At 37.8% G+C, this 27,602-nt stretch overlaps 1 long non-coding RNA gene across 1 annotated transcript; it reads right to left on the bottom strand.

The window, feature by feature from the left end:
• Positions 1 to 27,595, bottom strand: LOC110136221 (uncharacterized). Its single transcript, XR_002313574.2, has 3 exons — positions 27,433 to 27,595; positions 22,391 to 22,533; positions 1 to 55 (listed from the first exon to the last, which is right to left on the bottom strand). It is a non-coding gene; the product is annotated as an uncharacterized lncRNA (long non-coding RNA).
• Positions 27,596 to 27,602: the final 7 nt, after the last annotated feature.

Raw genomic sequence — 27,602 nt, 5'->3', positions numbered from 1 at the left:
TACCAGGATGGGCTCATGATTCAGAATTTGCTTCCTTTGACAGGATTCTACTTCCCTGGTGAGGAATAAGTGCAAATAAAGATATCATCAATATTCTCTCCTTCATTCTTGAAGATATTACAAAACCTGCTGCTAAAACAATAGCCTTTCAGCAGAATTCTTTAGACCCTCTGGCCAAAGTTGTTCTGGATAATAGAATAGCCCTTGATTATCTTCTAACTGAGCAAAGAGTTGGCTGTACTGTGGTCACTGCTACCCGCTGTACCTGGATTAACACTTCCAAGGAAGTTGAAACTCAGCTGCATAAGATCACTGAACAAGCCACTTTACTTAAGAAGTGACTCATTCAATAGGATCTTTTTTTTTGACTTATATAATTTTGACTGGTTTGGGTCTTGGGGACCATGGCTCTTGAGTGAACTCCAGACACTAGAATTATCCTCCTTATGAAAATCATAGTAATCTCCTTGGTGTGTTGTGTTCTCTCAAAAGCTTTAAATGCATGTTCACAGATGCTAACCACCAAGTGAATTATCTCCCTAAGACTGGAATGTCAAAGAAGGAAAAAAGAAAATGATCAACTAAAACAATTGCGCACTTGATGTCATGACTTGTGAAAATTACGGAGATTCAGTAAAAACTTTCATGACCTGTGAATGTCTCAAAAAGGATCAGAAAAGCTGTAAGAACTACAGAACAGTAGCTGAGAGTGGCACTAATACCTTACATTTTGATCACAGATGTCAGTTAAGCTGAGTCTGATCAAGAGGGATAGTTGTTAGCAAGAAGTAACAGGCCCAAAATGGAGTCACTTGTGCTAGGCCCACATCACCCAACCAAGACTTACTATGTAACTTAAATATAGCTTCAGCCCCTCTTAGGAATATAACCTGATTCATGCATTGCTGAATAAAGCCAATTTGATCTTTAAATTTATTCAATTGAATTTTATTTTTAACAATATTTAGGATTTTCTCTCTTCAAGACATCATACTGAGACCAGCTATTTTAAATATTTCTTGAATAAATTTAAAATAAGATAGGAATATGCTTTACAGAGACCTTGATTTTGATAGCAATTAAATATAAATTAACTTTTTCACTTTCACAGTATTATTAGGAGGCTGCCTGCAATTTAAATTTCATCAAGGGTTGATTTGAATATTTAAACATCAAAGCGTTAATAATCACTTGTAAAACAATCTTTACACGTGTTTTTTTCTCTTATACTTTGAACAGAAAGAGTATTTCTCTTTTGAAGAAAATGCTTTAAGAGAAAGTATGAATGCCCATTTCATGTAGAAAATAAAACCAATAAAGAAATTCATAGCTACCATGAAACTAAAGGTTTATTTGGAAAAAAAGCAAAGATGGGTGGGAGAAATTCAATGTATACCATGTCTTTCAAACCCCTTTCCTTTAATTTGACAGAATGACAACTAACAGAGAGATTTGTCTTCTGTTAAGAAAAATAACTTTTAGCCCCAAATTTAAGATCCCCACAGAGCTTTTGCCAGCCATTAGTGCTTCTTCAAATATCTTTTAGAGATTTGTCCATCTGGAGTTGCAAATGAACAAAACATTTAAAATATGGTACCTTTTTCTTAAAAGAAATATCACATTAATAACTAGCTGATAATTGAGAGAAAGTCCCTATTATATTTTTTAAAGAAATATCTATGGCCCTGTGTATAGCTGGTTCAAAGTATTACCTAAATGTTTACATACTACTTTCTCTGCCAACAACTCTGCAAATTTTTACTACTTCTTTAATTCATTTTCCCTTCTCTCTGTTTCTCTATCCACAAGTTTTCCCCATGTGTTTCTTTATTGTATCTCTTGTATCTTCTTGGAGCAATGGAATTGCTACTGTCCAATTACTCTGATGACTTTTGTGATAGAACTATACAACAAATATTAGCTATTTTTCCTCTAATAAGTTACATTAAATTAAAGAGATGAGAACTTCCATTAATGAATGAAGTAGCACATTTAAGAAAAATGGAAATTTATGATTTATCATTCCATTTCCTAGCTGATATTTTGTCCAAGAAACATTTGTGCACCAATTTTTTTGTCTTCTTACAAAGCAAAAATGTGAAGCTCAAGGTCACTGGAGCTTTCTTTAATTTAAAAAAAAAACAGTCAATTTTGACATCTATTTTATTGATCCTAATCATCATTGAGCATTTACTATGGGACAAAAAGTGTCTTATGTGTGAAAGGGAGTAGATATTTGTCACCTTCTAACATGCCTTTTCGGCATAAGGATTATTTTAGGCTGATTATTTTTAAGAACATCAAACATAGAAAAAGCTCTTGAAAATTAAGTACAAATTATAGTTTTGTGAAAGACATTTGCATTTATAAGGGAAATTTCCATTTTTAAAGTTGCTTCCCTCTTTGTACCAAGAAAAGGATGACAAAAATCTCTAGAAACTCTTATCAATGGAGAAGGAAATGACTTAAATCTGCACAGCCTCACTCTTGCTTATAGGGCTTTTCCTGGTAATCTTCCAAAACTGGCCTCTCCCTAGTCAACACCTTCTTTTCTCTTTAGCTAGAGGCATTATTTAAAAAAAAAAAAAAAAAGCAAAAATTAGGGCTTTCTAGATGGTGCTAGTGTAAAGAACCTTCCTGCCAATTCAGGAGACATAAGAGACATGGGTTTGATCCTTGGGTTGGGACAATCCCCTGGAGGAGGGCATAGCAACCCACTCCAGTCTTCCTGGCCAGATAATCACACGGACCAAGGAGGCCTGGAGGGTACAGCTACAGGGTCACACAGAGTGAGACACGACTGAAGTGACTTAGCATGCATGCATGTTATTTACAACGGCAGCCTGGACCACTCGAGGAAGCTGCTCAGTTCCTGGTTCTCTCTCCTACACGAGGTATGCGTGTGGGGGTGTGTTCAGTCATTCAGACACAAAGGTTCGACTCTTTGCGACCTCATGGACTGTAGCCCACCAGGTTTCTCTGTCCGTGAAATTCTCCAGGCAAGAATACTGGAGTCTGTTGCCATGTCCTCCTCCGGGGGAATCTTCCCAACCCAGGGAGCGAAACTGCATCTCTCGCATCTTCTGCACTTGCAGGCGGGTTCTTGACCACTCACAACCTGGAAAGCCTATACAGAAGGTATACATGCGATTAAACTTTTGTTTGCTTTTCTCCTATTAATCTGTCTTTTAAAGTGACAAGGATGTCTCAGATGGTTCATGTCAATGTATGACAAAAACCACTACAATATTGTAAATTAACTAGCCTCCAACTAATCAAAATAAATGAACAAAAAAAAGAATCTAGAAAAAAAGAGGGAAAAAAAAATTTTTTTCCCTCCCAAGTGTTTATATGTGTAAACACAGTCAATCTTCATAACAGCCTTTCAAGGTAAGTACTGTTATAATCCTTATTTTACAGATAAGGATAATAAAGGAATTATTATTATAACAAAGGTGAAGTAAAATGCCTAGATTTATATAGCTGATAAGTGTGGAGAAGGATTCAAACCCAGACTGCCTGGTTCAAAAACCTCAGTGGTTGACTACTACACTATATTGTCTTTACCCCTGTGTTCTTAGTCAGAATTCATATAGAAAAATTTACATTAAAATAAATGCTCCAAATACAGCTGCCAACCAGCTATGCAGACCCTGTAGAAAATGCATATACTCTTATGTTGTTTGCAGACATGAATAAAGCTATTTATTAAGATTGATGTTAAAATAAACATTTTTGTCACTTTATATTTCCATATGAATATGAAATAGGCTCATCCTCACTCGTGTTCAAAGTAAAGTTTCCTCCCTATAAGTCTGAACAAAAAAAGAAATGATGATTTGTGTCTGGATGAGCTACACATTACCAGGTGCTTTTAATAGTTAGGTTTCACATTACGAAAGCATTTGCCATGGAAACATCTGGAAAACAGACCACACAAACAGCATTTTACACAAGGGAATCTACTGAAATCAGTTGCTCTTTTTAAAAATTGGCCACCCTGTTCATGCCAACTGTATACATTTAAAAGCATATGAGCTATAAAAATGCCTCATACTTAAGAAATCAGCTTTTCATTATTCTCAAATATTTTATCTGCTAGCTGGTGACACACCATAGCCAAGGCCTTTCCTTTTCCTGTTAACAATTCTGCCATGAAACAAAGCATGGTTAGGAGCACTCTTCTCATTTGCTATGAAAAAAAAATTATCAAAGAGAACCTGAAAATGGCAAGGAACAGGCTCAAGAAAGAAAAGATCTATGTAGGCATACCTTGGTGCAAGGGTCCCCAGCCTCTGGGATTTAACGCTTGATGATCTGAGGTGGAGATAATGGAATAACAATAGAAATAAAGTGTATTAGTCACACAGTTGTGTCTGACTGTTTGTGACTCTGTCGATTGTAGCCCGCCAGGCTCCTCTGTCCATGGGATTCTCCAGGCAAGAATACTAGAGTGGGTTGCCATCCCTTTCTCCAAGGGATCTTCCCCACCCAAGGACTGAACCCGTCTCCTGCATTGCAGGCAGATTCTTGACCATCTGAGCCGCCATGGAAGCCCAATAGAAATAAAGGGCACAATAAATGTAATGGGCTTGAAACCATCCCCGCTTCCATCTCCCCACCCCTGGTCCATGGAAAACTGTCTTCCATGAAACCAGTCCCTGGTGCCAAAAAGGTTGGGGACTACTGACTTGGTATATAACTGAATAGCAACTTATGAAGAATAAGAAAGTTTGGTCTAAAACAATGGTTCTTAACTGAGAGTTAGTGTAAGAAATATTAGGTTGGCCAAAAGGTTAATTTGGATTTTTCCCTAAGGTGTTACAGGAAAACCCAAGTGAATTTTTTGGCCAATCCTATAGTTATAGAGAAACCACAACTCCTTCTGATTCATAAATTTGGGAAGGACCTAATAAATATATATTCAAAAACTTTCTCAAGTGAGTTTGGTGTATGCCTAGCGAAAAATAAATGTCTATAAAGCAATATTTCCAAATTGCTTTATTAATGAGTGGTCTGGGTCACATGTTAAAGATGCAGGTTGCTAGGACCTTCATCTTCAGAATATGAATCAGGTGAGTTTGGCAGTGGGGGTGGGGGGTTTATTTTCTCGTTAGGTAAGAATACTACGTTTCACACTGCACTAAATCAATATTTTATTACACAGTGTCCTATAAGATATATTGCCAGAAAATAATTGTATTGTCAATCACTGCATACAAGAGGCCCCTCTGTGGAGATTTCTAAACAAGGACTAGGATAATAAAGATTCTTAATAACATTTTGCTGGTAGCAAAGAAATCCCTCAAACAAATCCCTTGTTTGACCTATATACTAAGAAACACATCTTCTCAACTGACAATCTCTTAATATTTCTTGAGTTAATGTTCCGAAACCCATACTTTGGGAAATTGTGTGTGTGTGTGTGTGTGTGTGTGTGTATAAAAATCACCTACCTAAAACTATAATCAATACATTTTGTCCAATCATACAAATTAGAAAAAGACATTCCATTTGGGTGGGAAATCAAATAAAAATTATAAGATCAACAAAAATGTACTCTTCCCCCTAAACTTTTAGTCCCACCTTGTCTCCAGGCTATATATACAACCTATACAGTTGTCCACAGTGATCCTGCTCACCAGAGCAGAGTAAACTTTGTTATTGTTCAGTTGCTCAGCTGTGTCTGACTCTTGTGACCCCATGGACTGCCCCATGCCAGGCGTCCCTGTCCTTCACCATCTCCCAGAGCTTGCTCAAACGCCTGTCCACTGAGTCAGTGAAGCCATCCAAGCATCTCGCCCTCTGTTGTCCCCTTCTCCTCCTGCCTTCAGTCTTTCCCAGCATCAGGGTCTTTTCCAATGAGTCAGCTCTTCACATCAGGTAGCCAAAGTATTGGAGATTCAGCTTCAGCATCAGTCCTTCCAATGAATACCCAGGACTGATCTCCTTTAGGATGGACTGGTTGGATCTCCTTGCAGTCCCAGGGACTCTCAAGAGTCTTCTCCAACACCACAGTTCAAAAGTACACACTTACTTTTTACCAAAATGAGACTGCTCCTAAAGGAACATTTGCTCGCAGTCCCAACTTTGAAGAGATGTGAGGTAATAACACTGACGTACAGTCAAACACCATCAGGGATACAAGGAGCACTCAAGTTGTAACCATAGGGACACTGGGTGTGGTTTCATTATGGGACAAGTCAAAGTAGAGCTGAATAGGGGTAGAGTAGATGTGAGCAATTGTGAGGACACACAGAAGTCCAGTTGCCAGCTTGTGTATAACAGATGTGCAGAGATTACTAGTCACCACAAAATGCTTTTTCATTCTCTCTTTTTATATGATAGAATCCTTGATATTTATTTGGGTGAATGAACACCTGGAATAAGTTACACAACTTATGGATTCCCTTCCTTGGATTTGTGGCTATAGCACAAAGGGATCACCAATGACATACGAAAGAAAAGAGAAAGTGAAGGTTGCTCCATCGTGTCCAACTCTTTGCGAACCCATGGACTGTAATGCATGGAATTTTCCAGGCCAGAATACTGGAGTGGGTAGCTGTTCCCTTCTCCAGGCGATCTTTGCAAGCTAGTAATCAAACCCAGGTCTCCCACATTGCAGGCAGATTCTTTATCAGCTGAGACACCAGGGAAGCATATAAAAGAAAACTGTGTGTGAAAGTTACAGGCAGTGTTCTTAAAAGGAGAAAGTGCATCCTTATCCTACTTTTTTCCTTCTAACTTCTCAGTAAAATTAAGAATGCTTTGACTAAGTGTGGCCACCTTGGATGATGCAATGAACTTAGGAATGGAGTCTAGGCAAAACAGACTGAAAAAGAGCTTAGATGCCTGAAAGCATAAATGGACATATCATCTGTCTTTTGACCACCTACCCCCAGACTGTTTTATGAGAAAAAAAATTAAATTTTATCTGACTTAAGTCACTATTATTTGCGTTTTTCTGTCACTTGCAACCAGATTTAATCTTCAAAAAATTCAGTATGTGTGGTTGATACATGAATTCCCAAGCCAAGTTATTTTAATTTTTAAAGATTATTTTTATTGCTTCCTGCTTTCCATTAGTAGCACTAATTAAAACTTGATTTTGCTCCTATAATTCTGTCTAAATTTAAAAGGATTTTTATGTGGTTTTATATGCAGTAACAGCTAAGTTTCAGGAAAAGACAAAGTGTCCATCTTAGCAGCCATTTAAGATTCATTAAGAGTCTTAAACTCAGAAAAAAGCATATCTGCAATATGAACATAATTGCTCTTTAAAACTATTTCCTGACTGAAAGAAAAGATCAAAATATTCCTATAGTAAGATTTTTTTCCAACTTCTTAATTTATCTTGTTGTTGTTCGGTCACTAAATCCTGTCCAAGGCTTTGCAACCCCATGGGCTGCAGTATGCCATACTACTCTACCTTCCACTATCTCCTGCAGCTGGCTCAAATTCATGTCCATTGAGTCAGTGATGCTATCTAACCATCTCATCCTCTGCTGCTGCTTTCTTCTTCAGTCACTGCTGAGTTTTCCAAATTTGCTAGCATATTGACTGCAGCACTTTAACAGCATCATCTTCAAGGATTTTAAATAGGTCAGCTGGAATTCCATCACATCCAGAGCTTTGTTCATAGTAAGGCTTCCTGAGACCCACTTGACTTCACACTCCAGGGTGTCCAGTTCTCGATGAGTAACCATATCATCATGGGTATCTGGGTCATTAACACCTTTTTTGTATAGTTCTGTCTATTCTTGCCACCTCTTCTTAAATGTTTCTTTTAGGTCCTTATCATTTCTGTCTTTTATTGTGCCCATCTTTGCAAGAAATGTTCCCTTGATAGCTCCATTTTTTTTTTTTTAAGAGATCTCTAATCTTTCCCATTCTATTGCTTGCCTCTGTTTCTTTGCATTGTTCATTTAAGAAGGCCTTCTTTTCTTTCCTTGCTGTTCTCTGTAACTCAGCATTCAGTTGGGTATATCTTTCCCTTTCTCCTTTGCTGTTTGCTTCTCTTCTTTTTTCAGCTCTTTGTAAGGCCTTCTCAGACAACCACTTTGCCTTCTTGCATTTCTTTTTCTTTGGGATGACTTTGGTCAGCGTCTCCTGTACAATGTTATGAGCCTCTGTCCATAGTTTTTCAGGCACTCTGTTTACCAGATCTAATCACTTGGATCTAGTCATACCTTCACTGTATAATAATAAGGGATGTGATTTAAGTCATATCTGAATAGCCTAGTGGTTTTCCCTACTTTCTTCAATTTAAGCCTGAATTTTGCAATAAGGAGCTCATGACCTGAGCCCAGTAATCTCCAGGTCTTATTGTTACTGACTATATAGAGCTTCTCCATTCTTGATCACAAAGAACATAATCAGCCTGATTTTGATATTGACCATCTGGTTATGTCCACTTGTAGTCATCTCTTGTGTTCTTGGAAAAGAGTATTTGCTAAGACCAGCATATTGTCTTGACAAAATGCTGCTAGCTTTTGCCCTGCTTCATTTTGTACTCCAGGATCAAACTTGCCTGTTACTCCAGGTATCTCTGATTTCCTACTTTTGTATTTCAGTCCCCTATGATGAAAAAGCTATCTCTTTTGGTGTTAGTTCTAGAAGGTCTTGTAGGTCTTCATAGAACAGGTCAGCTTCAGCTTCTTTGGCATCAGTGGTTGGGTCACAGATGTGACACAGTGGTTGGATTACTGTGATATTGAATATTACCTTGGAAATAAATTGAGATTATTCTGTCATTTTTGAGACTGTACTCAATTATTGCATTCCAGACTCTTTTGTTGACTATGAGGGCTACTCCATTTCTTCTAAGGGACTCTTGCCCACAGAAGTAGATAAATTTATTTAATTTGCCTATTTTGTCCATTTTAGTTCACTGATTCCTAAGCTGTCGAAATTCAATCTTGCCATCCTGTTTGACCATGTGCAATTTATCTTGATTCATGGACATAACATTGCATGTTACTATGCAGTGTTGTTTTTATAGCATCAGACATTAATTTCACTACCAGACACATCCACAACTGAGCGTCATTTCTGCTTTGGCCCTGCTGCTTCATTCTTTCTGGAGCGATAGTAATTGCCCTCCACTCTTCCCAAGAAGCATACTGAACACCTTCTGACCTGAGGGACTCATCTTCCGATGTCATATCTTTTTGTCTTTTCACACAGTGCATGGGGTACTGGAGTGGGTTGCCATTTCCTCCTACAGTGGACCACGTTTTGTCAGGACTCTTCACTACAGCCTGTCCATCTTGGTTGGCCCTGCATGGCATGGCTCATAACTTCATTGAGTTATACAAGCCCCTTCAGCATCACAAGGCTATGATCCATGAAGAGGTCTTAATTTATACATCAAAAATTTTTCTTATTCCTCATTATATTTTGATTTTATATATAGAAAATATAGAAAGAAATAAAAACAATCATCACATTTAACAACCACATAGCTTCAAGGAAAATTCTATACTTCAGTATTTATGAGCTACTCGTATGACAGTCCTCTCTTTTCTTAGGAATACTTTCTCCTCCACAGTTCTATGTCATGTTTTTCTATGACCCCATTTCCCTAAAGGCAGTTAATTAAATTGGATACATTTCCTAAGCTTTTTTGAAGTTGAGACCAGAAAATGTCAGTCATTTTCCTCCTGTTCACTAAAGCTGTGAACTGTAAAACTCAGCTGCCAAGATCACATTTCTTTCCATTTGAAGAAGGTTAAGTTTGCAATGAAAGAAAATAATGCTAAGTAGACTAAGAATAGGAGAGTCAAGGGGACGAAAGAGAGGGAGTTCTAGAGCATTCAGTTCCTGGTTCTGACTCTTCCTGAGGCCTAGATGCACCACTGCCCTGCCTACGGTCTGACCATCTAAAGCCTCTGTGCAATCAATGGATTCATCTCTATGCCCTTGCTCTGAACCTCCCTTGATTAGGCTTGACTCATTCCAAATAGGCTGCATCATGATCTAGTAACAAACAACTCCCAATTGTAATGACTAATAGGAAAAATCATTTCTCTCTTATATGACCCTCAGAGATTGGCAGGGAAACCTCTGCTTATCATAGCCATTTGGGAGCTCTAGTAAAGATTATAGCCAGTTGTCATGCCAGAGTGAAGAAAGAGAGCTTTAGAGGGCCTCGCAGTAGCAATTAAATGCCTTCAACTCAAGCCAGAAAGTGAACCACATCATTTTCATTCCCAATTCTTTCTGAAGAATTGGTAATAAGACCCCAGCCAACACCAAGAAGCCAGAAAGCACAGTCTATTCACATGCACGGAGATGGGGGAGAATGGGAAATAACACATTAGCAACCAGAGTCATGATTAATATAGAAGCAAAAGTTTTCTTTTGCCTAGGCAAACCAAAAAAAAAAAAAAAGGTTAAGGTGTTTGGAATCTTTCTTTGCAGTGGTCATGAATGTTTGAGAGTTTAGTTATAATTCCAAATTTCTTTTTTTGTGCAGCTAGAAGTTTGGATTTCCATAGGTCTTCATAATCATGATTCTTAGAATCATAGAAAAGTGAGGCAGGGTTCTTGCAGGTGCTAAAATAGCAACATATTTATGAGATACAGACCTGGGTTTGATCCCTGGGTTGGGAAGATCTTCTGAGAAGGGAAAGGCTACCCACTTCTGTATTGTGGCCTGGAGAATTCTGTGGAATGTATAGTCCATGGGGTCACAAAGAATCGGACGTGGCTGAACAACTTTCACTTTCACTTCACTTTCACTAGTAAGATACAGTAAAAATATTCCTCAGGTTGGAGCTTCAGAAGAAACCTCTGTCTGGATACTGATGATATTTTTCCTGTCCAGGTTTAACTAAAGAATTGAAGGAGATGTCTAAAGTGTTGAGATAGCAGTAAAAGACTTGTGTGATGGCTTTCTGATGAACAAGAACAAGGCCCTTATTCTGCTTGGTCATCCTTTAGCTTGAGGCATTAACTGTATCACAGGCAGGGATATATGAGCTGAGTTTTCCAAGAGTCTATATGAGCTGAGTTTTCCAAAGAAGCTATATGAGCTGAGTTTTCCTTTTTTTAACTCTTTCATGGAAGATCCCTCCACCAAACCTCACTTACATTTAATTGGCCAAAATTATGCCACAAGAGAACTTGAAAGACAGAAAATATTAGCCTTACAGCTCCTGACAATCTAAAACACTTTATCTTCCAGAAATGTCTGTATGCAAATATTAGAAATTCACATATTCATTGGGAACAAGGTGGGGGGGAGGGCATTTTGTGCGAAACAACAGTAAGTTCCCTAGAAACAAACAAGGACACTTAGATTATTTCCATATTTTGGTGACTGTAAATAATGCTGTTATGAACATTGGGTGCATCTATCTTTTCAAACTGCTGGGGCTTTTTTTTTTTTTTTCAGATATATATTCAGGAGTGAAATTGCTGGCTCATACGGTAGATCTATTTTTAGATTTTTGAGAAACTTCTGTACTGTGTTCCACAGTGGCTACACCACTGGCTTCTCATCAACTAAGTAAGAGGGTTCCCTTTTATTCATAATCCTGCCAATATCTATTACTGTACAACGTAGCTCTGGTGTAGAAAGCCAAGAATAAAACAGATTTGCAGTATTGACCTTTTAGATACTGCAACACTGTATAATATATATTAGGCATTTTATGAATTTTACTAAATTGATTCCATTTTGGGGGGCACAGGGGTACTAAAAACAAGTAAAATTTGAGATGGAAAATAAAATACAAGGGACCACTTCTTCGCTTAGTAAGTTGTACAATTTTAGAGAAGACTGAAGTGACAAAATTTTATTGGCTTCTAAGCAATATTGAGGAGTACGCCAAGGCTCTATGTTGTCACCCGGCTTATTTAACCTATATGCAGAGTACATCATGAGAAACGCTGGGCTGGAAGAAGCACAAGCTGGAATCAAGATTGATGGGAGAAATATCAACAACCTCAGATATGCAGATGACACCACCCTTATGGCAGAAAGCGAAGAGGAACTAAAAAACCTCTTGATGAAAGTGAAAGAGGAGAGTGAAAACGTTGGCTTAAAACTCAACATTCAGAAAACTAAGATCATGGCATCTGGTCTCATCACTTCATGGGAAATAGATGAGGAAACAGTGGGAACTGTGTCAGACTTTATTTTTTGAGGCTCCAAAATCACTGCAGATGGTGATTGCAGCAATGAAATTAAAAGACGCTTACTCCTTGGAAGGACAGTTATGACCAACCTAGACAGCATATTAAAAAGCAGAGACATTACTTTGCCAACAAAGGTGCATCTAGTCAAAGCTATAGTTTTTCCAGTGGTCATGTATGGATGTGAGAGTTAGATTGTGAATAAAGCTGAGTGACGAAAAATTGATGCTTTTGAACTGTGGTGTTAGAGAAGACTCTTGAGAGTCCCTTGGACTGCTAGGAGATCCAACCAGTCCATCCTAAAGGAGATCAGTCCTGGGTGTTCATTGGAAGGACTGGCGCTGAAGCTGAAACTCCAGTACTTTGGCCACCTCATGTAAAGAGTTGACTCATTGGAAAAGACACTGATGCTGGGAGGGATTGGGAGCAGGAGGAGAAGGGGACGACAGAGGATGAGATGGCTGGATGGCATCACTGACTCGATGGACATGAGTATGAACAAACTCAGGGAGTTGGTGATGGACAGGGCAGCGTGGTGTGCTGCTATTCATGGGGTCACACAGAGTCGGACACGACTGAGTGACTGAACTGAACTGAACTGAACTGAAGCAATATTGAAGAGATATTAGTGAAATGCCTTTAGTGATTACATTACCTGTTGGTCAGCTCACTTCAATTCAGTCACTCAGTTGTGTTTGACTCTTGGCGACCTCATGGACAGCAGCACACCAGGCTTCCCTGTCCTTCACCAACACCCGGAGCTTGCTCAAACTCATGTCCATCCAACCATCTCATTCTCTGTCGTCCCCTTCTCCTCCTGCCTTCAATCTTTCCCAGCAGCAGGGTCTTTTCCAGTGAGTCAGTTCTTTGCATCAGATGGACAAGGTATTGGAGTTTCAGATTCAGCATCAGTCCTTCCAATGAATATTCAGGACTGATCTCCTTTAGGATGGACTGATTGGATTTCCTTGCAGTCAAAGGGACCTTCAAGAGTCTTCTCCAACACCACAGTTCAAAAGCATCAATTCTTTGGCACTCAGTTTTCTTTACAATCCAACTCTCATATCCATACAAGACTACATACCATAGCTTTGACTAGATGGACCTTTGTGTGCAAAGTAATGTCTCAGCTTTTTAATATGCTATCTAGGTTGGTCATAGGTTTTCTTCCAAGGAGCAAGTATCTTTTAATTTCATGGCTGCAGTCACCATCTGCAGTGATTTTGGAGCCACAAAAACTAAGTCTCTCACTGTTTCCATTGCTTCCCCATCTATTTTCCATGAAGTGATGGGCCCAGATGCCATGATTTTAGTTCTCTGAATACTGAGTTTTAAGCCAGCTTTTTCACTCTCCTCTTTCACTTTCATCAAGAGGCTCTTTAGTTCTTCTTCACTTTCTGCCATAGGGGTAGTGTTATCTGCATATCTGAGGTTATTGATATTTCTCCTGGCAATCTTGATTCCAGCTTGCACTTCATCCTGCCTGGCATTTCTCATGAAGTCCTCTGCAAGTAAGTTAAATAAGCAGGGTGACAATAGATAGCCTTGACGTACTTCTTTCCTGATTTGGAACCAGTCTGTTGTTCCATGTCAAGTTCTAACTGTTCCTTCCTAACCTGCATACAGATTTCTCAGGAGGCAGGTCAGGTGGTCTGGAATTCCAATCTCTTTCAGTATTTTCTAGTTTCTTGTGATCCATATAGTCAAATGCTTTGGCATAGTCAATAAAGCAGAAGTAGATGTTTTTCTAGAACTCTCTTGCTTTCCTGATGATCCAACAGAGGTTGGCAATTTGTTCTCTGATTCTTCTGCCTTTTCTAAATCTAGCTTGATCATGTGGAATTTCATGGTTCACGTACTATTGAGGTCTGGCCTGGAGAATTTTGAGCATTACTTTGCTAGAGTGTGAGATGATAGGAATTGTGCAATTGTTTCTACATTCTTTCGTATTGCCTTTCTTTGGGATTGGAATGAAAACTGACTTTTCCAGTCCTGTGGCCACTGCTGAGTTTTCCAAATTTGCTGACAGATTGAGTGCAGCACTTTCACAGCATCATCTTTCAGGATTTGAAATAGTTCAACTGAGATTCCATCACCTCCACTAACTTTGTTTGCAGTGATGCTTCCTAAGGCCCACTTAACTTTGCATTCTGGGATGTCTGGGTCTAGGTGAGTGATCACACCATCATGGTTATCTGGGTAATTAAGGTACTTTTTGTACAGTTCTTCTGTGTATTTTTGCCACCTCTTCTTAATATCTACTGCTTCTGTTAGGTCCATACCATTTCTGCCCTTTATTGTGCCCATCTTTGCATGAAATGTTCCCTTGGTATCTCTAACTTTCTGGAAGAGATCTCTAGTCTTTCTCATTCTATTGTTTTCCTCTATTTCTTTGCATTGATCACTAAGGACTGCTTTCTTATCTCTCCTTGCTATTCTTTGGAACTCTGCATTCAAATGCATATATCTGTCCTTTTTTCCTTTGCCTTTCTCTTCTCTTCTTTTCACAGCTATCTGTAAGACCTCCTCAGACAACCATTTTGCCTTTTTGCATTTCTTTTTCTTGGGGATGATATTGATCACTGCCTCCTATACAGTGTCAGGAACCTCCATCCATATTTCTTCAGGCACTCTATCTATCAGACCTAATCCCCTGAATCTATTTGTCTCTTCCAGTGTATAGTCATAAGGGATTTGATTTAGGTCATACCTGAATGGTCTAGTGGTTTTCCCCACTTTCTTCAATTTAAGTCTGAATTTGGCAATAAGGAGTTCAAGATCTGAGCCACAGTCAGCTCCTGGTCTTGTTTTTGCTGACTGTATAGAGCTTCTCCATCTTTGGCTGCAAAGAATATAATCAATCTGATTTTGGTATTGACCATCTGGTGATGTCCATGTGTAGAGTCGTCTCTTATGTTGTTGGAAGAGGGTGTTTGCTATGACCAATGTGTTTTCTTGGCAAAACTCTGTTAGCCTTTGCCCTGCTTCATTCTGTATTCCAAGGCCAAATATGCCTGTTACTCGAGATATCTCTTGACTTCCTACTTTTGCATTTCAGTCCCATATAATGAAGTTGACATCTTTTTGGGGTGTTAGTTCTAAAACATCTTGTAGGTTTTCAGAGATCTGTTCAACTTCAGCTTCTTTGGCATTATTGGTTGGGACATAGACTAGGATTACTGTGATATTGAATGGTTTGCCTTGGAAATGAACAGAGATCATTCTGTCATTTTGAGATTGCATCCAAGTACTGCATTTCAGACTCTTGTTGACTATGATGGCTACTCCATTTCTTCTAAGGGATTCCTGCCCACAGTAGTAGATATAATGGTCATCTGAGTTAAATTTTCCCATTCCTGCCCATTTTAGTTCACTGATTCCTAAAATGTCAATGTTCACTCTTGCCATCTCCTGTTTGACCACTTCCAATTTACCTTGAATCATGGACCTAACATTCCAGGTTCCTATTCAATATTGGTCTTTATAGCACTGGACTTTACTTTCATCACCAGTGACATCCACAACTGGGCATTGTTTTCACTTTGGCTCCATCTCTTCATTTTTTTCTGGAGTTATTTCTCCACTCTTCTCAATATCATACTGGGTACCTACTGAACTGTGGAGTTCATCTTTCAGTGTCCTATTTTTTTGCCTTTTCATACTGTTCATGGGGTTCTCAAGGCAAGAATACTGAAGTGGTTTGCCATTTGTTTCTCCAGTGAACCACATTTTGTCAGAATTCGCCACCATGATCCGTCCATCTTGGGTAGCCCTACACAGCTGGCTCATAGATTCATTGAGTTAGACAAGGCTATGGTCCAACACTGTAATGTAAAGCCTTTGACTGTGTGGATCACAACAAACTGGAAAATTCTTAAAGAGATGGAAATACTGGACCACTTTACCTGCTTCCTGAGAAATCTGTATGCAGGCACCCCTTCCCAACAAAATTTCTTGCTTTTTCAGCACATGTGTCTCCTCAGACAATTCATTTCCGAGTGTTAGACAAGAGGCCACTTATTTCTTCATGGTTCTTCCTTTCTTCTCCAACCTTACTCTGGTTCACTGTGGGTGAAGAAAGCCAACCTGCCTTGTTGTCTTTCAGCTTAGACATATGAGAAAGTACCACATGCTGGTTCAATTTAGAGACAGCAATAGTATCACATGCGTCTGCTGGTCACTCTCTTTGCTTCTACCATCCAATGTAAGAACAGCATGGCCAAATAATGTTTCTGGAGTTATTTCTCCACTCTTCTCAATATCATATTGGGCACCTGCTGACCTGTGGGGTTCATCTTCCAGTGTCATCTTTTTGCCTTTTCATACTGTTCATGGGGTTCTTAAGGCAAGAATGCTGAAGTGGTTTTATTTTTTAGCCTGGGTCCTTATGAATGTGAATCAAAGCCACTTTCAGCCAAGCCTAGTTGAGCTACATCGGAGCTGCAGTCCAGATTCACTGTTGCAAGCCTCCGAGATTAGGGAGTTATTTAATGTCACAGAAGCAGTTGACTAATAGACTTCCCATTTCACAGGTCTAGGTGGACTCATAAAAGCAGTTGATAGAGCTGAAAAAGTGACCCTGAAACACTTGTGCAGTGCTTTTCTGGTAGGCAACCAATCCCTTGAAAGGGACAACATCATCCCTGAATAATTATAAGCTGAATTATAACCTGACTGATAAATGTACTGAGATTCAGAAGAACACTCTACAGGAAAGTTTGGGCCTTATAATCTGACATCAAGAAATGTCCAGTTTTCCCTTCTGCTCACTTTACTCTCAAATAAAGAACTCTGACACAACATAGGTAAAATGGAGATTTACTAAAGAGCTGACCAGACAAGTAGTATTTACATCCAAAGTCTTAGCTAGTTATAATGAGTATATATTTGCCTTTACTAAATTAGAGTGGTTCTTTGCATATATCAATTAAAGGTGTTTCAGAATTGGCAGGCATTTGAGGATCCTGACCACAAACTTTCTGGTATGACCAAAATAATTTTATGAACTACTGTTAGTATTGTAATTACTACCAAATGATAATCATCTCAATATTCAGTTTAGGCAGAGAAAATATGTGAGATACACATGGCTAGACTCTTGTGTATAAGACACATGCCAAATAGTCTCCATAAGGAAAGGACTTATATCTTATTGCTTTACCATTGGATATAAAGTGCTCATCACAGAGCCTGGATCCTCAGGTGTGCTAAATAAATCATTGTTGAGTGGATTAGTGAAAGAATCTTTATAAGTTATCTTAAAGTCTTTAAGTTGAGTTCCCTTTTTAGTAAAATGGAGATAATAATGACTGCTCGGGATTTTTGAGAGGATTTAGTAAGAGTAAAATCTTAGTACAAGGCAAAATGCACACAGAAAGTACTCAATACATTACAGTGTTGGCTTATTATTTTTTTCATCTTTATTATAAAGTCAATGGTGCCTGGGAAAAAATCTCTCTGTATAGTATACCTCTATCCACCTATTGACATAGGGGGAAAACTTAGACTTTGATATTTCATCTTTAAGTGAACATGATATTTACTGAGTGTTAGAATAGAATAGAATAGACGACCGAGGATGAGATGGTTGGATGGCATCACTGACTCGACGGACACGAGTTTGAGTAGGTTCCGGGAGTTGGTGACAGACGGGAAAGCCTGGCACGCTGCTTTCCATGTGGTCCATGGGGCCACAAAGAGTCCGACACAACTGACTGACTGAACTGAAGTGAACCGAGACTAGGCCCAGCAGGGTTAGGTAGTACAGACAATTCAGTTTACTCGTAGGGCTAACCATAACCTATACTATACCAAATTTAAAAGCAATTATTTTTATGTGAGCAAAAAAGTATAGTTTAAAGAAAATTATAATTTCACTTTCAATTTGTGTTTAATGTAAGTGGTCATAACCATTATTAAATCTCACAGGGCAAAGTTTAGAAGATTTCATTATTAATATTAATAACAATATTTTTGCCTTACCTAAAACCAAAAGATTTTAATGAGGGGGTAATAATTTAGAGGTATGAGGCTTAAACCTAAACACTTTGGTTTAAGCAGTGCTTCCTTTTCTTGCGTTAGGCTCCCTGTTCATTTGCTTTTACTGATAAACATCAGGCAATGGTGAAGAGGGTCATAGATTCTGTACTCATTGTTTTGTGAACACAGAAGCACATGCCTGAACTTTTTAGTCTGCCAACTTTAAGGAAATAAAGCTGCTGTTTATTTTGTTTGATCTCAATCCTAAGGAAAAAATTATGGTACTTCAATGTATCTGAAATACTATGATTAAAAAAAAAAAGAAAAACTGCCATATATACCACTAAGATATTTAATGTTATTTCTAATTAAACTATGACATGTTATTAATTGTCAAGACAGATCATGATTTGCATTAAAGTGTGGAAAAAATGTGGATCTCAGAATTAAAAATTATATTTCACTAATTTGGAAAATGAAGTTTAACCTGAACAGAGTTAAATATCTTCATCATTGTTAAAGTCATTGTGGTAAAATAAATTTAGACATCAGACACACTCGGATTCAAATTCTTAACCTGTTTTCTTGTTAGTTGCATAACACCCCTGTGTTTCTTAAGTTTTTAGTGAGCCCCAGATTTTCCTTTCTATAAAATAGAAATGATTTCAACCTTATTCTATGGTTGGTCTGAAAACTGAATGAAATTACATACGAAAGCACCAAGTACCGTTCATTCCTTTCTATTATATGAAAGCTAAAATGAGATGCAGCATAGAGGTCAGGCAACAATCAGTGATTAAGGAGGCATATGGGTCTACCATGTTCCTGGGCTAGAATTTCATCAACACATTTGTCATTATCTCCTAATATTTATGTGATGCTTCCTGTGCCATGCACATATTCTCTATGAGTTTTCCTTAACTATTTAATGTATTTTTTGCTAAGTTTTGGACTACAGGTTTGTTTGCTTCACAAGCTTTCCCTGATTCATTCCCTTGGTGCTTGATGATATTTACACAGCATCTGTTCAAATTTTCTTTCTTGCCCAGTGACTATTTGCATTTTACCTGTCTTGTTATGAATTTCTTCCAAAGTAGTGGTAAGGTTAAAATCTCTAGGAGTTGTCATTTCTGCTACATATGTTTTAGGTAGTCTACAGTACATTTTAGTTTCTTGAACGATCAGTAAAAGTTCCAATATCTTTTAATTCTCAATAAAACTTGTCTAATTTTAAGTTTAGACATATACCAGACATTATTGGGCAATCAATTCATAAGTAATTATTGGTCACAAAATTCCTTTGTTCAAATGATAAGAAAAACTGAAATTCAGAAGAATGTGACTTGTCAAACATTTTATAGATAGATGACCTCTCTCACCTTTAAGACTAAATAAGAAGGATATAAAAATATGAAAAGAGCAAAGAAAAACTAATCTTAACATACATGGCTCAGACCAGTAGCAAAAATCTAAGATCTTGAAGAAGAGGCTAGTGTATCATAAAATATTTCTACATGGATTTTTTTTTATGTAAGAATGCTTAATAAGGCCTTTAATTTCCATAAGTCAGATTTTTTTTTCATTTATTTTTATTAGTTGGAGGCTAATTACTTTACAATATTGTAGTGGTTTTTGTCATACATTGACATGAATCAGCCATGGATTTACATGTATTCCCCATCCTGATTCCCCCTCCCACCTCCCTCTCTACCCGATCCCTCTGGGTCTTCCCAGTGCACCAGGCCCGAGCACTTGTCTCATGCATCCAACCTGGGCTGGTGATCTGTTTCACCATACATGGATTTTTTAAAAGGTGACTAACTTGGATAAAAGAAAGTGCTTCATTTTTAAGAGACAGTGTAGGGGAAAATATGTATTTGAAAACACAAGACTTGAATTATTTTTATAGTGCAATTTTAATCTGTTTCTAGGCAGCCATTGCTCTTTACTCCTACAAACAATTCCTGCCAGGAGATTTTACCAGACAGAGCATGCACACTGTCATTTGGACTTTCTTTTCCCAATTCCTAAGGAATTTTCTTTGAGACTGTAACAAACCAATTAATGACAAAGATAAGTAGGTAATTCAAAATTGTAAATTCATTAAGACACTCTTCAGGTCTTAACTTTTTAATACAAAAATTAGATTAAAAATCACATATTTACAATATTAAGCTAAATCCAGAACTTATATAAATAATTGTAAACATAATTCAACAAACCCCAGATAGGAGTTAAAGAAGAAACTTAAAAACAAAACAAACAAACAACAAAAAAACCCACAAAGATTGGGTGACTAAAAGAAGCCAAAGCCCATAGAATTGGATTAGAAAAATTTGTTGCTCAAAACCAATGACTAAATATTTGTGCAAATACAGTGAGTTAATTCTAAATATGTTTGTTTAGAGAGGGACATTTTGTATAATCTCTGGCATGTATCTTTTGTCAAATTCTATTTGTTTCTTTACATAGCAGTGTTTCTGAAATGGCAGAGCATATCCATAGATGGTTCTCAACTTCTGAGGATTTGACTTATGATTTTTCAAATTTAAGATAGTGTGAAAATAATATGCATTCCATAGAAACCATAGCTTGGATTTTGATCTTTTCCTGGACTAGCAATATGCAATACTTCCTCCTGATGCTGGTCAGTGAGCCACGCTTCCAGTGAGCCATGTCATCATGAGAGTCAGCAACCAATACAAACTATTCTGGACCCATACAACCATTCTGATTTTCACTCTAAGTATAGTGCTCAATAAATAACATGAGTCATTCAGCACATTATCATAAAACAGGTTTCAGGCTAGATGATTTTGCACAATTGTAGGCTAATGCAAGTGCTCTCAGCACATTTAAGGTGAAAGTGAAGTCGCTCAGTCGTGTCCGACTCTTTGCCACCCCATGGACTGTAGCCTGCCAGGCTCCTCCATCCATGGGATTTTCCAGGCAAGGATACTGGAGTGGGTTGCCAGTTCCTTCTCCAGGGGATCTTTCCGACCCAGGGATTGAACCTGGGTCTCCTGCACTGCAGGCAGACTCTTTACCATCTGAGCCACCAGGGAAGCCCCGCATTTAAGGTAGGCTAGCCTAAACTACAATGTTCAGAAGGTTAAGTGAATTAAGTGCATTTTTGACTTAGGGTATTTTCAATTCACAGTGGGTTTATAGGGTTAGACCTCCATGTCAGTCAAGGGTGATCTGTATTTTTTGTGACGGTTATTACAGAGAGGTGCTTTTTCAATTTGTATTCCCCCTCATGCTAAAAGAACAAGTTAATTCAGAGCAGTTTCTTTGGTTCGGGGATAAGAGAAATCACTCCATTGGTTACAGCATATAAAATTGGCATCCCTGTTCTAGAAAAACGTTATAATAAAGTAGTGTGTTTTTTCTTTTTTGCTTAACAATGGGAGGCCTATCTTTAACCAAATGGTTTGCAAGAGACTAAAGCTGTTGAAAAGATAGCAAGCAAACATGCAAAAAGGGTAAAGAGAAATCTTAGAAATGAAAATTCCTTGCTCTGGGTAGTTAGGGTTATCAGAATATTTCTGAAGGATTGAGATTTTCCCTGAAATAGGTTATCTGAAAGAAACTGAAACAAACAGACAAAAAAATGCCAAAAGACAAGTCCATGGAGGAAGTATACAGCTAGATTTGCAACTAACAAAGATCAAAATTTTATGAGGACTGATAATTAATTGACAGATGGATAGCTAAATCTGCACACCTTTATTGAATGGCCATCAGAGAATTGTGAGTTTGCTGAGGAAATACACTGTATGTGACTGTAAATAAAAGGCCAAGAGGTTCTGAATCCAGGCCTGCCTTGTCTGGAATGAGCTGAAGGACAGGCCTTCTCTTCCCTGCTGCCCATAGTTAAAACATAAGTCCTGCCCGACATTCTGGCAATGACATCACCACTGAAGCAATGCAAGAAACAGAACTGGACCATTCATTTGATGAGACATGAAGGTTCTCAAGCGTTTGATCTGCAATGAGTCCTTGGCACCAAGACTGACACTGTGGGCCAGACAAGTGTTTCAGATAAGAGTACTGTGTCACAGGGCTCAGATGAAGAGTCCTCACCATCAGGAAGTTAGACACAGTTATGCGGGGAGAGGCAAGGTGTGACTTGCCACACACACAGGGCCAATTCTCAGGTTATTTCCACTGGATTCACACTCCAGTGGCAAGTATGATGACAGTAATGAAGACAGAATCACTTTGCATTGGCCAGATAACTGCTGCTTACACCATTTGGGGATCATACCAGAGTGGCGGCTGATTCTGTAGCAACGGACTTCCGGCAGCGCTTGTAGTATCTTCTAGCTCCATTCATGAGGTTGGAGTGATGATACGAAGATGTCAGTAAATATCCTGGAGATTTGAGATTATTAAAGAAGTGCTGACTCACTGGAGGAGAGAAGGAGAAAGGAGGGTTGTTAGCTTTGATTTGAATAATAATGATAATAATCTATGATTGAGAACTGGGTCATATTAAATAAAAATGAAAGCACTTCATTATGGGTAGAAAGATATGTGGAAAGAAAACATAAGTAGAAGTGGTGTAAATTAATGGAGAAGAGAGTCTGTGAAGTTGTGGGAATTCACATCTAATATTCATCTAATTTTATCTAATGTTAATCAACTTTCAAAGAGTCAATCTTGATTTCCCAGAATTACTATTTCCCAGCAACTTTCAGTCTGGGGTGGGGAGGGACTCTAATATTAATAAAGCCTTTGTAACTAAAGATCTGTGGAAGCTAACTTCTCCTGCTGTCTGAAAGGAAGAAATTTTCCTCTATCCTTCTAGGTTCTTCTGGCTGGCCTAAGAATTACACTGACTCAAGACAGAATAACAGGATAAAATCAAAGGAGAGTTTGATAACATGCATACATAGAGAGACCCAGGAAAACTAAGCAACTCTCCAAAACAGTGGAAACCCTCACCTTAATTACTACCTTCAGCTAAAGATATAGAGGATATTATGAGTAGTGGTTTGGGACTTCAAAGGGGAAGAAGGAAATTCACATGAAGATGGAAAAGCAAATGTCTGGCAGACAAATGTGTGCTGGGCAGGTAGAGACAGAGAGCACACAGAGGAATTTTAACAACCAGAGTTTGCCAGGTTCCTCCCTGTCTATCACACCAAGCCATACTGTACTTATCTATGGTGATAGTACCCTTCCTGAACTAGGCCCTCTTTCTACATTCTCCAGATACCTAAGAGGGAGCTATAATGAAAGACTTTGGAGTCATGTTTCTTAAAAATAAGCAGGCTAAGTGACCTGTCATCTCTCATGACAACGAGACGTTCGGGGTCAGCAAGTTTTCGTATAGTTATCCGCCTACACAGCAATAGGTGGATAACAAGTAATTTGAGTCTTGTGGGCCATAAAAACTTCTGTTGCTGCTAAATGTAGCCATTTTAACTTGAAAGTTACCATGGACAATGCATAAATGAATAAATATTGGCTATGTTTTAATAACATTTTATTTACCAAAGCCTGGATTCTGCTCATGTGAGGGCCACAGTTTGTGGACGCCTGTGTTAGATGGAAAATACACACTCTAGCATGACAATTACTTTCTTAACTTTTAAAGAATGCTCTAGCCTTTTTAAAACTAACATTTATGGAGTTCCTGCTATGTTCATGTTATTATGCTTCTGCCTGGAAACAAAAGGAAAAGTAAGATGTTGCTTTTAAGAATCCAAGAACCCAACAATTTAAAAAAGAAAAAAGAAAGACAAAATCACCGGGCTCTAGTACCATGCTGTAGGTGAAATTATAAAGCAGTACAGAGTGAGAATTCAGAAGAAGAAATATTAATTTTCTCAAAGTGCTTCAGGAAAATCTTCATAAACAAAGTGAAACAAATAGAATTTTTGGATTAGTTACTGTTTGCTAAAAACGTTAAGCAGTTACTTCTAGTAGAGCTAAAAGCATGAAAAAAGTACTGGTAGTGGAAAGTATATAGAAGATTGGCAAATCAACTATAGTGTCCCAATGTACTTGGACTTTCATTCTATAGATAATTATGATGAATGATGATAGCAATAAAAATGATGATAAATGGTAAATATTTATTGAAGACTAACTAGGTAATCTCCCCCAAATCAATTTCCTAAAACATACTTTTTGCATAATTAATATTCTAAAATTCTGATTATTGATTTACTTGAAATACTTTTAAGTGCTCTAATAGGAATATTCAATTTCTGAAGCAATATATTTAGTATCCATCATTGGATAAGAAATTTGTTCAAAACATTTTGGGACTTCTTTGTCAATATCTTAATATTTATCTGTTAACACTTTTAGAGAGTTTTATATATGTTTATATTTCTTCTCAATTTCATACTTATGATTAAAGGTGACCATATTCGAGATAGTTTCTTTAAACTATATGCAAATTATCTATCAGTTGTCTCTCAACTCTAAATCAATCATTCTATACTATGCTTTGAGATATAAGAGACTTTGAGATATAGAGGTTCTATAAGAAATCTTCCTCTTCACTAAGCTGGCTCCACATGAGGGTGTGCTAGAGGAAAACTGCAAGGGGAGAGAAGAAATCAGGGGTTGCTCTTTTCTGTTTTCTTTCTGCTTTCTCCCTGCTTTCTTTCTATTGCTGTCATGCCTGTTTTTGCAATCCAGCAGGATCAGTTTTTTCCAGGAACAGCACTTGAATCTAGTTTCCTGTTTTTCAAACACCAATCTGAAGTAGACAGTTCAGCATTACAACTTTTCTCAAGAAGTGGTATCTTGGTAATAGCTTGTAAAGTTATTTGATAATGGGATCCTTTGGGGGAACAATTTATTCAAAATGCATTCCATGAAATATGCTTACAACAACATGATCAATGAATGTTTAATAATAATATTCACTCATAGCCTATTAGTATTGGCAGAGTCATTTTAATTCAGAAAATATTAACAACTACTCTATGAGGCAGGTGCATGCATGCATGCTAAGTCACTTCAGTTGTGTCCGACTCTTTGGACCCCATGGACCATAGCCTCTGTCCATGGGATTCTCCAGGCAAGAATACAGAAGTGGGTTGCCATGCCCTCCTCCAGGGAATCTTCCCGACCCAGGGATTAACCCAAGTCTCTTATGTCTCCTGCACTGGCAGGAAGGTTCTGTACCACTAGCACCATCTGGGAAGCCCCTGTGAGGCAGGTACTGTATACCAATGTCAAAGATTAAAAAGCAGAGGCAAGAGAAGTAACCTGACTTGTCCCAAATGACTGAGCTACTAAGCAGCAGAGCTGGGATTCAAATCCAGTATACGAAAATGTAACTGACCACCACATTATATTGCCACTTAGATTACTGTAGCAGATTTGATAGAAGTGAAAATATTACTACTACAAGTTGAGGTAACAATAATTGTTACTCAGCAATAGCTTAAGAGGAAAAACATGCATGAGACTTTGAATTAAGGTGGTGGCAATAGAAGTAAAGATTCAAATAACCACTAGAGGTTAAATACTAAGGATCTGGTAACCTACTGGATATGAGTGTGGGGGGTGGTTGGTAAAGAGGAGAGAAGGGGAAAACAGTTGTATTGTTATCTATTGCTGTTTTGCAAACATTCACATCTTAGTGGTTTCCAACAATAGCATTTATTTAGTTATCTGCATTCATCTGGCAGGCTACTGTGAGTTAATTTTGCTGATCTTGGCTGGATTTTCTACTGTCTCCAGAGCCTTAGCATGTATCCAGGAATGCCACCATACTGAAAACTGAGATTTCCACTTTGAATGGCTAGTGCAATAGTAACCATAAACTAAAATATCAAAAAGAAGAGAAAGGAGAAAATTTAAGAGGTAAAGTGAGTGAAAGTATTAGTGCCAAATGGATATATCAGACTTGAAGTAAGATAGGTAGAGAGATATCTCACAGGTATTTAAATATGGGTTTGGAGGTTGACAGAAAAAGAAAAATCTAGAAATGGGGACATGGAGATTAATTCCAAAAGCCATGGCTTTCTGTAGTATCATTAATGGAGAATGTGTAGAGCAGAAGTCAGGACCATTCTGAAACTGGCCAATAATTTGCTTTATCTTGCTTCTAATACCTTAGATAATCTAGTAATGGCTGTACATGAAAGGGCTATTTAATATTATTGAGACTGAATGCTCATGATTGTTACCATCTAGTCTTTCAGCAAAATTAGATATATTTGACTTATCTTTCAAGAAAAAAAAAAAAGAATTTCTTCTACAAAAGAAGAAATTAGAGAAAATAAACAGATAAAATAATCTTCAATTATCAACAGCTATAAAATAGGAGAAATACAACTGACAGAGGAGAGCAAGCTTTCATTTGCTTAGAATACCTTCTTAACATTGAGCGAATGATGCTGTTATCTATAGGATTGAAGGCAACCTTTTTCAGCATGTTTATAAATGGTATTTCAGGGATTCAAGGGAATATATTAAGTGAGTTCTTATGGTTTTTACTAGTTCCATAACTCCATAAAATCAGTTTAATCAATAATCTAAAGGAATGTGTTTATCACTGGTTTGATGTAATAAATACCATATTTAGAGCCTACATTTAACAAGCTTTCATGAATTTCCTAATTTAAAACTGAAGTATGTGACTTAATTTAATTAAAATTTAATAACAAGCAGAGTAAATAATACTCATTTTGAGTATATGAAAGCATTTTAAGTATTATCCTTCACCACTATTTCTTACATTATAAGAAGTATAATGTAATCTCTTTCCTTTTGCAATAATTAGTACATACACATACCAAAAATGCTGACATATTTTGGTGTAAAGAGAATGATATCCAAGGGCTGTTCCCTTTTAATTTTCTTTTATTTGGCCATCCTCATCAATAACATTCTAGAGGCATGAATTTGTCTCATGAAGGATCAGGATTGTGCAACATGTATGCAGTGGAAAAAAGAAGTCAGATTCTAGTGTTGGTATCTGGAGTAAAAATTCTTCAGCCCATATCAAAACAACAATTTTGAAAATCTGGCTATGTTTTTGAAAAAGTTTTTAAAAAATTGTTTTAACTGCTACAATAACATTTAAGTTTGCCCACTATATCATGGATTTTGTTATCTATAAACCAGAGATGGAGGGAATTCAGATCATGACAAAAGGAAAGATTGGTGAGGGAAGCACATTTCTTCAAGCTTAGAATATTATGAGAATAGGAAAGGAGACAGTGATAGGGGAGGCAGATAGAACCATGTGCCTGACCTTCCTAAATATGTCAGACAGATTGATGAGGAACCTAGAACCAAAACATGGTCTGCTGAGCTTTCTACTCAAAGCCCTACCAGATAGGCTTGCCCAGGCCAAACCCATAGGATGATGGTTCAGCACAGCCAAGAGAAGTGTTCAGATAGATGAGTATTAAGCATCGTTTCTGGATCTCCACAGACTGCATATACCATGGACATGTCCTCCTTGACTAAGACGAAGTAGAGGTCTTCAGCTGACCAGTAGG

Source organism: Odocoileus virginianus, chromosome 24 (genome assembly GCF_023699985.2).
Source record: "Odocoileus virginianus isolate 20LAN1187 ecotype Illinois chromosome 24, Ovbor_1.2, whole genome shotgun sequence".
NCBI lineage: Eukaryota > Metazoa > Chordata > Mammalia > Artiodactyla > Cervidae > Odocoileus > Odocoileus virginianus.
This window is presented reverse-complemented; position numbering and strand designations above follow the sequence as displayed.